At 31.9% G+C, this 13,280-nt stretch overlaps 1 long non-coding RNA gene across 1 annotated transcript in view; it reads right to left on the reverse strand.

Moving 5' to 3' along the window:
• The window catches only part of LOC109719192, a 4,248-nt gene continuing 827 nt past the window's right edge, over positions 9,860-13,280 (reverse strand). The window contains exons 2-3 of the long non-coding RNA XR_002218644.1: positions 11,396-11,604; positions 9,860-10,078 (exon numbers count right to left, since the gene is read on the reverse strand). This is a non-coding gene — a long non-coding RNA (uncharacterized LOC109719192). The remainder of the gene's footprint in view (positions 10,079-11,395; positions 11,605-13,280) is intronic.

Below are 13,280 nucleotides of genomic sequence, written 5' to 3' on the forward strand. Positions count from 1 at the left end.
TCTTTTCTTCTCTCTTCACTCAATCCACTGAAATTCTAGACGAAGAGCCTTTACTGTCGTCCTCCTTCGCCACCGCAGCCAACGAGATAGAGTTTCGGCGGTTGCTAAATGCTTAAATAAGTGTGGATAAATTAGCAGCACTCTTTTAGGTTATAGCGACACTCTTTAACTGTCTCTATATACCTAGCGACCCCACATATAGCAACACTTTTTAAAAGTGTCGGTAATTTTAGCTAGCAGCACTTTTTTGACATGTACCTACGTTTAAAAGTTTCGCTGTAGGCCGTTTTTGTTGTAGTGCTTTGTTCTATCAAACACTATAATTTTTTTTAAAAAATAATTAAAAAAAATATACCGAACGAGATATTCATATGTCCTGATAGGATCTAAGTGCATGCGTGTATACCCTCAGGTACATAATTACTTAATAGGTTACTTATTAGTACTACTTGTCACCCATGGTTAAATAAATAAATAGTTATGTTGGAAGCGTGATTTGCTCTAATACCATTTGTATAATTCAGGATCTAAAATAGTACAAAATAATATGGAGAAAAAATATTAAAGGAGGAAGAAAATAACTATATTAATATATAAATAATTAATTACATTCTGGACAACACCTATGCAGCTACATCTACTATGGTATATTCATCTAATTAACCCATGCCTAACAATATATAGCTCTCAAATCATAACAGATAATAAATCTAATTTTATTTTGGATAATTACATATCTTAGCCATAATCGAGTAAAAATTTAAACTTATGTCTAATTATATTTTAATTAAGTTTGGATTATTATTCTAACAAGTTAGAGCGAATTATAAGCAGTTTGAAGGGGTCTCATTTGATTTGAATAGGATTATTTGAGAGCATGAGTTGTCACAATTTTACCTTTTGCTGGATGTGTTGGATGGATTTCTAGATAGTTGTACGCCTGCAACTTGAATAAACTATATATATGTATAAGAAAAAGTATAATAACAATAATAATAATAATAATAATAATAATAATAAAATAAATAAATAAAAGAGTCGTTTAAGTGATCATGTTTTGTACTGAGTATACGTGGACATTATCAATTAAGTGTAGGATTGAATAAATTGTTAAGTACATATATTAGAAATATTATTTACGAGATTAATAAATTTATACACAAAATAATTATTTAATTAATATACTATTATAGAGGCACATTAACAAGAAGCAAAATAACTGCAAAATTGTAAAAAACCAATATATATTATTTTTATTTTTTTTTGAGAGATAGGTAGCACGCTACCCGTTTCGTTTATTTCATTTAGAAATAAACTTAGCTGGAAATGTGAATCAACTAGAATTCAAACTTGGGTCTCGGATACCAACCACCAAGCCCTTTGCTACTTGCTCTAGGGACGGTCGGTCCAATATATATTATTGAAGGAGAAAAACAACAGATGCAGCAACACAAAAAAAAATAAACAAAAATATTATATTATTAAATACAAAATATTAAAATATTGTTATCTATAGTGAATGAAAGATTTTTTTTAATGTTTTTTGTGAGAGTAAATGAATAGTCAAAATTTGAGGGTGCAGGAATCTTGCTGTCTCTATGCACAAATAAATTATTCAATAGAAAAAAAAATGCTATATATATATATATATATCAATTTAATGTTTAAAAACGTTTTTCAAAATTTTAGTATTAGAAATATTAATAAGATTAGTGAGTTAGTAATAGTCTTTTGGTTAATTATGGTGTAAAATTTATGCCCTAATTATAGATATAGATATGTGGGTGGCATTGTTCTTCGAAGATACCACTGGTTATTCCGTAATTTGAGACAAGTATGAGGCTTATTCTTTGTGGGTTACGACCAGGGACTTTCTAGGAAATTAAGCAGCTGTTACTTAGCTCATTTAATTAATGGAATTAATGAGTGTGTATTATAGTTTATTGAGTTACAAGTACATAATTCAAAGGAAAAATACTCACTTAAAAAATTACAATTATATTGTAGTTGGAGATGCATGTGGTTAGAAATACAGCAGTTGCAATTAGATGCATCTTGTTTAGTTGGATGTAGTAGAAAGCATTTCTGCTATAAATAATTTGTTTGGTGGTATATAGTTGAAAAATAATTTTTAAAATTTTATCATTTTATGTATATAATTGTGAGATTACCTTCAATATGCAAAAAATATTTTTTATTTAAAAAATAATTAAGGAAGTAGGTATATCTTTTATTTAAAGTTACTCTCTTCAACTGCTGCAGTTGGAACTGCGGTCAATTTGGGCGTAGTTTAAACTGCTGTAGTTAGATACTTTCTCACTTTAGTACCCTGTGGTTTAAAGTGTATCAATTTAGTGTCTTGTGATTTCATTTTTATAATTTTATTATCGATTTCACTAATTTTTTTTTATTAAATCAGTAACGAAATTAAAACTAAAAAGTACTAAAGTGAATATTCGATAAATCTAAGTAGAGTATCTGAAGTTTTTTGCATATAATTTAACAAAATATCAACAGAAAAGTTGATGAAAAGATAAAAATAAAACCAGAACATACTAACTCGATACAGTTTAGATCACAGAATACTAAAATAAGAAACCGTGAAGTTACTGATTTATTTGAAGTTTTCCTTTTTTTTTTTTTTTTTTTTTTTTTTTTTTTTTTTTGGTCTCGGAAGCCGCCAAGAACGTGCGAGACGGGCCGCCACGTGGAACCAAACGTGGAGTGACACGTTTCAAACGAGTTACCGCCGCCCCTAGAAGCTACTGGAATCGTACATGTGCGTTTATCCGAGAAGCCGCGCGTGTTTCGCCCGAGAGAAAGCGATGCTGTTCGAAAGAAAATTTTCTGCCTGCACCGGGCTCGCAAAACACGTGGCTCAAAATTTGGCGGTGAAATGGCCGCGGACGCCAGACCGTTCCATCTACCATTTCATGTGATTTAAAATTCGTGTCATTCACGTTACGGATGACAGGTGAGGTGGTTTCACATTACAGGTTGCCCCATTAAATTTTTATTCTAACTTAGCTTGTGCGACAGCTCTCTGCAAATTATATTTCGCTAAAAATTATTTGTGTGTTGGTAATTAGATTGATTACTGTAAATTATATGCATAAATTATTTAAAATGTATTACAAAAAATTTTCGTACAAGTTGCGGAGAAAAAAAAATTATTTTAAGAAATTGAATAAAATATTTTGGTCCGAAGAATCTGGAAACACACGATAGCGTTGCCGCGTCACTGTGATTGCAATTATGTGGAAGCATATCTATCAAGAAAATTTTATTAAGGTCAAAAAAAGGTTGGAAATTTAAAAATATATATATTATTATATATATACTCCAAAATCTAGTGATTGAGACGTATGGACACCTCTGCATAAAACCCAAAATTTGGAACCACTTTTTTCTAAGCTGAATGGAAAAAACTTAAATATATTTTTTTTAAAAATAGAGAGGATTCATTTAAAATTTTGAATGTTTACTGGGGTTAACATAATAAAAAGAAAGAAAAATTAAAGAAAACTTTTAAGAAAAAAAATCTCTTATTATATCTTCTGCCAGTGTTGAATATAATAATATTTAAGCATCATTTTCTTTAGTAGCTAAAGATTTTAGTATTAATTTGGTTATTCCACGTGTTATCAGTAGGAGGTTGTAAAATTTGAAACTCATTGGATTTTTTGTTTTGTTTAATTTTCTTTTGTTTAATTCAAGTTCAGCCTTATATTTTCTTCAAGCTTGCATCTTTGTTTAATTTAAATAGCTCAACTCGAGATGTAACATGGATAAGATTGAGATTTGAGAAAAGGCCATTTAAGTAGGTCTCATTATCATTATTATTATTATTATTATTACAACCACCACCACCACCACCAGGTCCACCACCACCAATGTACACAAACAGAGTTATATTATAATACACAACCGCTCAGCGTATTGGAGTGCTGGCGAAGGAGTGGACCGATTTTTGTAGAGCTCGATGATGTCGACGTTTGTTATACTTTTTGTTTTGACGCTTATTTCTATTTTTACTCTGATTTTTTTTTTTTGTTCTTTTTTCCTTTGATTTTTCGCCTTTTCTGAGATCTTAACTGTCTCACTTTACGTAGCTAAATTTATTTATCTAATAAATGAAATAGCTAGCATGCTACCTTTCTCTCTCTCTCAAAAAAAAAAAAAAACATTACAAGCATGTTTTCTAACAAGGCAAGGCCAATCTAGATAAGGCACCTCTTGCATCATCATCATCATCATTTGTCCTTCATTATTGTTCATGTATATGTACATCAATTAACATCTCATGTGATTGAGATATCCTATGGAGGCATTGGGAAATTTTGATGCCATGATAGTAAACCAAATTAACCTAATTATAGCTTTCATGATGTTGTGGTCTAAAAGGATCTCCAAATTTTATGTCACTGTTACATCCAAGGATATATGTAGTGTTTTTGAGTGGTGGTCATGTAAACATATTTGAGCCTCTCAATAAATATTGACAAATTATTAATTTGCTTATCAAAAATTATATATATATACTTCAGGAATATATATCCTTTCTAATGTCCCAATGATAAGAGTTGTTGTAGTTAAGTACATAAGCACATATTTAGCCTTACACAAGGACACTATGATTTTTTTTTTTTAAAAAAAAAAAAGGATCCAAAGGCTCTAAACATTGGGAACTTCTTTCTAATTTGGGATAAGTTCAACACCACACTAGATGTCCACTTTATTTAAGGACAAAATTTTGTTTAAATATTTAATAGCCATAGGTAATATTTTACTTGAGATGCATTATTACTACAAAAAAAACGGTCTATAGCGACACTTTTAAATATAGGTACATGTTAAAAAAGTGCTGCTAGCTAAAATTACCAACACTTTTAAAAAGTGTTACTATATGTGGGGTCGTTAGGTATATAGTGACAGTTAAAGAGTGTCGCTATAACCTAAAAGAGTGCTGCTAATTTTTCAACACTTATTTAAGCATTTAGCAATCGCCGAAACTCTATCTCGTTGGCTGCGGTAGCGGAGGAGGACGACAGTAAAGGCTCTTCGTCTAGAATTTCAGTGGATTGAGTGAAGAGAGAAGAAAAGATGGTAATTGATTTTTCTTTTTTTTTTCTTTTTTGTTTGTAATCGAGCCAAATGGACTGGGTGTGGTGGGTTGAGTAGAGTAATCTTTTATTTTTGGTTGGATTGGGCTTTATATTTAGGCATTAGTAGATGTGTTTTTAAGTTTTACCATAAATGGAACACTTACTCAAAAGTGTTCCAAACATGTGTCCCTATAATCTAATTCTGTTGTAGTGTATCATGCAAATTGGATAACCAGAAACATGGTTGGTAACATTTGAAAAACCATTCCTTCCCAAAGGGGTCATGGACTATGTAATCCATATAATAATATACAATATTATAGGGGTGTTATAATGAAGGATTTGTTTAAGGGTAAGGCATTATAATATGATCAAAGTTGATTACACAAAATATTAATAATTGGAATTAGTAGCCTTTTTGGATTGTTAGGATAAGATGCATGTGAAGGTAGGGTTTTAAAAGATTAGATCTATAGATAACCATCTAATTGCAATTTGTCTTTTCTTAATGACTTTAGCGGAAAAACCCAACTTATTAATCACAGCTCAGATTTCGCAATTTATATGTAGACAATACGGAAAGGAGAGTAGGTTCTTATGATAAGGAATAAATTTATACTTTTCCACAAAATAGAATACGAGAATAAGAAATTATAGACGTGTTTCTTACTATTAGTTTAGCCGACTGTAAGACGCTGCGTACGTAGGGCACGTTTGGTTGGAAAAGTTGTAAGCGTGGAATGAAAATTGGAATAATTATTTCTTACTTTGGACGCACAAAATTTCATTTCGATTTTCATTTTAAGTCTTAATAGGTAAAATTGTAGAACAAAAAAGTGTTAAATAATCCCCTAAAAAGAGTTGGAAAACGGGCCCTAGCCCGGTCTAGGTTGTATCGACAAACATGGGCCTAAAATGGGCCCAATATGGGCCAGTTTTTAGAATGAAGAAGCAATGAGTGTTAGAAAATAGAATGAAAGAAAAAAAGAGAGAAAACAAAAAATAAAAGATGATTTTTTGTTGTATTCTTTGGATAAAACAAATCAAAACAAAAGCGAGAGGGAAAAATAATATTTTCATAGTGTTAATTTATTTTTGTCTCACTCTTTTACTGCTTATTACTATTTTCTTCTCCTTTTTCTAGATCTGAACTTGTATTTTAAATATGTAGCAATTTTTTTTTTTTTTTGGGTTCTTTAATTAAGTGTATTTTGTACCAATTAAATGCTTCTTGTGGTGGGCTCGTACTATATATTAGCAAGCATCAAGACAATGATCAGGTGCACCCTGACACTATGTGACAAATGTGGTCATTGACTCATGAGCTAAGTTACACAATGTTATATTACAAATCATGTTAATTTTAACTTAATCAATATCCCTTAAATAAATATAATTGGGCTATTTAGATAATTAATTAAGTGCCTACTAGTTCCTTCAAAGTTATAATTGATTAGGCTTGTTTTAAGTACATATTAGCGACGTTCTTCACATACTAATTAATTAACTCATTGTAAAAAAAAAAAAATAGAGTTTTTCGTTTTTCTTCGAGAAATTCGACCATAATTAATGCTCTGTAATTAAGCGAGAAAGCTAACAAATAAAAGAGATTAAATTTGATATGTGGTTAATAAAAACAAAAAGTTATTAATATCATATCTCTCTCTTTGTCTTATTAACATAACTCAGTCAATGAACAGCACATTTTGATTATTGACACTTAAACAACCCCTTTGGATGGTTGTGGAAAGTGCAAGATCATTATCCTAATTATCTACACACCATAATTCATGAGGACTAAGAGTTATCTCTTTTTAGGAGATTATTTCATAGAGGAATTAAATTAAAGTGTGACAGTGTCACATGCTTTAGCAGGGTACTCTCTCTCTCTCTCTCTCTCTCTCTCTCTCTCTCTCTCTCTCTCGACCCCAGAAACACAGTTGCTGGGGACACAAATATCCTTCCAAAAACATGTTTGCTGTTCATTCAGAAAAGCCTGATCTGTCCACTGCTCTGCTTCACATTGTTCATGGCTACATGTTTTCAATTATTCATTATTATACTCACCTCATATATATATATATATATATATATATATATATATGTATATATATATATATATATGTATCCTTTGGCTTTAATTAACTGTAGTGTTATTATCATTATTCTCTAATGCAATTGAATACATTAATTTGAACTTATAGTAATTCTGTTAATATCACCGCTATTTCTTTATACAGTAAACTTGGTTCGGAAGTAGCTTATTTACTCACGAAATAAAAGCCAAGCAGTTCACGAAGAAAATGTTTGAGCTTCGAATTAAGGCCGAAAAAAAAAAAAACCCCTTCGGTGAACTCTAAACTTTCACATTTTGCCTTAAGAGAAAACCACAGCTAGGGATGCAAATAGGGCGGATCTGGGGGTGGGAGCCCCGCCCTGCCTTCTGCCCTCACTACAAAAAAATCCCCCCCGCCTCCCGTCCGGTCTCGAATCCGTGACGGATTGAAAATAGTTATCCCATAATCCGTCCCGCCTTATAACCCACCTTCCGCCGGCGCCCCGAATATGCCCTGCCAAATAGTATTTGTTTTATAAATTATAATATTATTAATATTTTATAAATATAAATCAACAAAATGTTTAATATTAATTGATAATATTATGAAGTTATATATAATTAATAATATCAACTATAAAAATCAAAAATATCAAACACAACTCGCAATAAAATTTAAAAATTTTAAATACATACATATGGAAAAATTTTAAAGACATACATTCGGGACGGATCATGGCGGGGCGGATTCGGTTTCTGTTTTCTGCCCCGAATCCGCCACGGATCATAAAAATTGCTCCGTTTCCTGCCCCGAATTCGTTTATTTCCTTCCGTTTACTGTCCCATTCGNCGGGGCGGATTCGGAGCGGATCAAAAATTTTTCTGTTTTCTGCCCCGAATCCGCCACGGATCATAAAAATTGCTCCGTTTCCTGCCCCGAATTCGTTTATTTCCTTCCGTTTACTGTCCCATTCGGGGCGGGGCGGATCGGAGCGGAAGCTCCACCACCCCGGATCCATTTGCATCCCTAACCACAGCGTGCGCGTGCGAGAGAGAGAGAGAGATAAAATGATCAATATTGTGCCATATACTTCTTGCTTGAGGTGAAATACAAACGAGTTCCAAATTCTTACATTACCGAGAACGAATCAACTGCTCTAAATAATAGTGACAAAGTATAGATATTTTAATACTTACCTACAGTTGGTGAAATACTATTAATATCAAAAGATGTATTTTTAAGATCTAAACATTAAAACATACAAAGATTAATTAACATGTGCCTAGCTAGCTTTGAAAAACTTCTTAAAACAACTCTTTTAGTTTTTATTATTAATAAGTCCTAGTGTACAACCATAGACATATCATGCATGCACAAAAGCATCACTACAACAAAAACAGTCTATAGCGATACTTTTAAATATCGATACAGATAAAAAAAATATTGCTGGCTAAATTACCGATACTTTTAAAAAGTGTTGCTATATGTAGTGGCAGCTAGGTATATAGTGACAGTTAAAGAGTGTCGCTATAACCTAAAAAAGTGTTGCTAATTTATCAATATTTTTTTAAGTATTTAGCAGCCGTCGGAACTCTACCTCGTTGGCTGCGGAGGCGGAGGAGGACGAGAGGAAGGGATCTTCGTCTAGGATTTCAGTCGATTGAGTGAGGGGAGAAGGGGAAATGGTAATCGATTTTTCTTTTCTTTTTCTTTTCTATTTGTAATCGGGCCGAATAGGCTGGGTGGGGTGGGTTGAGTAGAGTAATCTTTTATTTTTGGTTGGATTGGACTTTATATTTAGGCATTAGTAGATTTTTTTAAAATTTTGGCATAAATTGAACACTTACATAAAAGTGTCCCAAATATGTGTCTCTATAGTCTAATTCTATTATAGTGCATATCCAATGTCAGTGTGTATCCTCCATTTTCGAGCGTATAATGTAATACACCCACTTATTCAATAACTAAAATTATTTTATTTGTTATATGATATGACTAATAAAACAATCCCATCCATTATTAGACGGGTGAAATACATGATATATAACATTTTAAGGTGTATAAATAGCATTGCTCTAATCTATTCATTACTTTTTGAGATTCACTTTACATATAAAGCTTATCTTTTATCAAGCAACTGGTCCATGATTAAGACATACCTTTAAAAGAAGAAATGGCTGAAGTACAATTTTGGCCCAGAGACCATAAGGAGGGTGATACTTTTGATCCTCAAATTTTTAATTTATTATAATTTTTAGTTCGGATATTCTAGAATGTTACACAGTCAAATCCCACAATCTAATTAGTCGATTAAATAATGATGCCTCACTAATTAATTTGACAATGATGTAGCATCTTAATCATTTTTTCAATGAATATAATAATATTATGGGACTTGATTATAACATGTAGGAAAGCTTAGGCCAGAAATTACGTAGAACAAGTTAAAATTTGACGATCAAAAGTCCAATTTAGCCAGAAGAAATCATCCATGCATGCGTGTGTTCCTCTTCTTCTTTTTCAAAAAAATAAAAATAAAAAGAGAAAAGAAAGAAAACCATGGACCATCAGAGCTACTGAACATTGTATAGACAATTACACACACACACACACACACACACACACACACACACACATATATATATATATATATATATATATATATATATATATATATATTAGCACTAACTAGGAAAATTTTCTCATAAGTCAAAATACTATATACACTCATATAAACATGTATAAATTAATCCCATCCAATTATCCTCATGGTAGGGACTGTCCATGTTACATGTTTGAGCTCTCCATCTCACCGGGTGCAAGAATTGTAGTCCAAGAATGAGGTTACATGCATATATGATGGCCCTTGCACTATATAATTATATCCCCTTCTTTGCATGCGTCGCAGCTCCTGCACTTTTTACTTAAACACTTCAGTTGCTGAACTTTTACATAAGTTATCATATATCAGTACCTAAATGAGTATAACTTTTTATTTTAAAATCTAGGAACATAGTTCAAAATGGCCTCTAGTTGAGGAGATCTCTACAACTTTTGCCCGAAAAATACAAGGACCAAATCGCAATATTAGGGTAGTACTTTTAAGGGGCAATTTCATGGATACCCCTCCCAAAGTCTAAAATATCATAGATATCCTTATAAAGTTTAAAATATCACCCATATCTTTGTAAACACAGAAAATTATCATCAATATCCCTACTGTTAGTTATGTTAGCTTTACCATAGTTATTAAATTGTTAAAGATGGGTTAAATTTTAAAATGATTTATTTACCCTCAAATTTTTCTTAAGTTAAAGTGTATGGAGACCCCCTCAACTATATGCCATTTTGAAACAGCTCTCTCAACTTTCATTTTTTTAGTTGATATCCCATTAGCTTTTAGTTTTTTAAAAAATTAACTAATTTCAGTGTATGAAAAAATGAGAAGTTTTTAGTTTTTTTGATAATTTTACCAAATCTAGTGGCTCTATTTATATTTTATCGAATAAATAATTATATATAAAAATTTAAATGAAAATAATGTTAAGGAATTATCCGATATTTCTTTAATGTTGAAAGCTTAAAATTTTTTTTTAATCAAAATATTCTTGATAATTTTATCTGCATTAAACGCATTAAAAAACTAAAATATAATATATTTTAGCTTTTGAACAAAACTCTCTTTTTGTTTCAATCGACAGAACAATGCTTGCATATAGTTATGTGATTTACTTTTGCTTAAATAGGAAAAAAAATAAAATCTATAATTTATTTCAAAATTACTATTACTACTGAACCTGAACCGAAATCCAAAACTAAAAACAAAAACAAAATCAGATAAAAACATACTATATATAAAATATAATTTTTATATATTTTTTAATAATTAATATATATTAATAATTTAATTTAATATGTATATATTAAATACTCAAATTTAGATTTACAAAAAATATCTTGAAATACCTATTAGTATTTCTACTATTAATAAGAAATAAAGGGTAAAATGGTATTTTCAAAATTTAACTCCTTTTCAGATGGGACTTAACGGATTTTAACTAATGAGGGGTATTTATGATAATTTTAAACATATTGGAGGGTATTTGTGATATTATTAATTTTAGAAAGATATGGATGAAATTAATAGTTTCTAGAAGGGCATCTATGAAATTATTCCTACTTTTAACTATTCGCACATTATTAATGTACCCGACTCCGAAAGGGTAAGCTTACCGCAGGGCGCACCAGCGTTAGGGCATGTAGAGCTTGTTGCCGCATTTGCACCGCCACGCCTCCGGGTAGTACTCGGCGATGACCGGCGTGCCCGGCGGCACCGGCACATGCACGGGACTGCACGGGGTGCAGTCGCTGCACTTGGACGCGCACCGCGGAGGGTACGACCCTGGCCCCGCGCTCAGCTTCCGACGGTAGAAAAGTCTTCTCTGTAACAGATATTTTCCGCACGAAATTTTTACCAGACCAATCAAATTAATAAAAGACTGAATGATAAGAAAATCACTGGTCATCCTCAAGAATACAATACTGTTCTTATAAAATGTTGACGTGGTAATAAATTTATGCGACACTTTTAAATAATTACGTTTATGAATTAATTAACACCTATACTTTCATTTACATTTTGGTTCATAAATCATTAAGAAAACTAGTGCATTTTACAAAAGAGGAAAATAAATGTCAATTTTCGTAATTAAACTTTTTAATAATTTGAGACTTAAAGTCTAATATGTATAAAATAGAGCTCTACTATTTAAACCAATATATGGCGTAGGTCTTGTGTGTTATTAGGAGTATAGAGGTCTCTATATTGACTGTTAAATCGTTTTCAATTATGTAACTTTCTGATCGGCTCCGTCAGACTTGATTTAGTATATTTGAACTATCCAAAAAACAAATTTTATAATTTTTTAATATTATTTACCTGGTGATCGAAAGGACTCAAAATTGAAAATAAAAATCTCATAAAATGTTATGATGTAACACTAAAATTTTCGATCAGAAATATTGATTTTATTATAGATAGTATAAAAATTTTCTATCAAAATTCTATCTGATTTGAATACTTGTATACCGTTAAACTTGAAAACGGCAGATATCAACCATTAAAAATTATGGATTTTGAATCATTTCGATCATTAGGTTAATGATATTGAAAATCCGCAAAAAAGTAATTTCAAAATCTTTCAAATAAGCTAAATCAAGTCTATTGGAGTCGATCGTTGTTTCGAAAGTCCTATCATCGGAAACAGTTTAGAAATACGGAGGCCTTCGTATTCCTAATAGCATACAAGTCCTACTCCCAATATATATATATATATATATATATATATATATATATATATATATATAGAGGACCAAATTGCAATATTGGAATAGCGCAGGGACAAGCCATGAAACTCCTGCTACAACGCGCCAACAACGACCATTCCGTATGGACGTTGCGGCGCACGTTAGCCAATCACTAACGTGCGCCGAATCCGTCAGGCCACGTGGGGCCCCGCGGACACCGTGATTCGTGCTGTCGCCAAGGTGAGCTGGCGGCGCATGTTAGCGTAGGCCGCCACGCCCGTGCTAACATGCGCCGCTTCTGATTTATCTTTATTTATAACACCGTATGTTGTTGGTTTAAATAAGCTAACATTCTGCCTGTGGCAGGAAGTCATGTGTGTGTCGAGTGATGTTCGAAATAGCGTGAGACTGAGTTGGGTCGAGTTATGTTCAAAATAGTATGAGACTGATTGAATCGAATCACAATCGAGACCCGTGGGCGCTGTGTCTGTATACTTTAAGTAGACCTGGCAAACAGATAGGTTGGGTAACCCGCGGGCGGATCATTGTACCCGTGGATTACTTGGGCATAGGTAAAATTTATTCGTAAATTTTTGGGTAGCCAACATCATTACCCATACCCGCCCTCGGGTGAGCGGGTGGGTATGCGGGTTACCTGCAAATTTTTTTTCTTTCTTTTTTCTTATATTTTTTAAATACAAAATACATATATGTAAATTTTAAAAATATGACATAACTCATTATTTAAAATATCATAACATACAGTAAAATTATTTAAAGTCTTAGAGCTTAAAAATTTCGTAATATAAAA

This window comes from Ananas comosus, linkage group 13, assembly GCF_001540865.1.
Source record: "Ananas comosus cultivar F153 linkage group 13, ASM154086v1, whole genome shotgun sequence".
In the NCBI taxonomy this organism is placed as follows: domain Eukaryota; kingdom Viridiplantae; phylum Streptophyta; class Magnoliopsida; order Poales; family Bromeliaceae; genus Ananas; species Ananas comosus.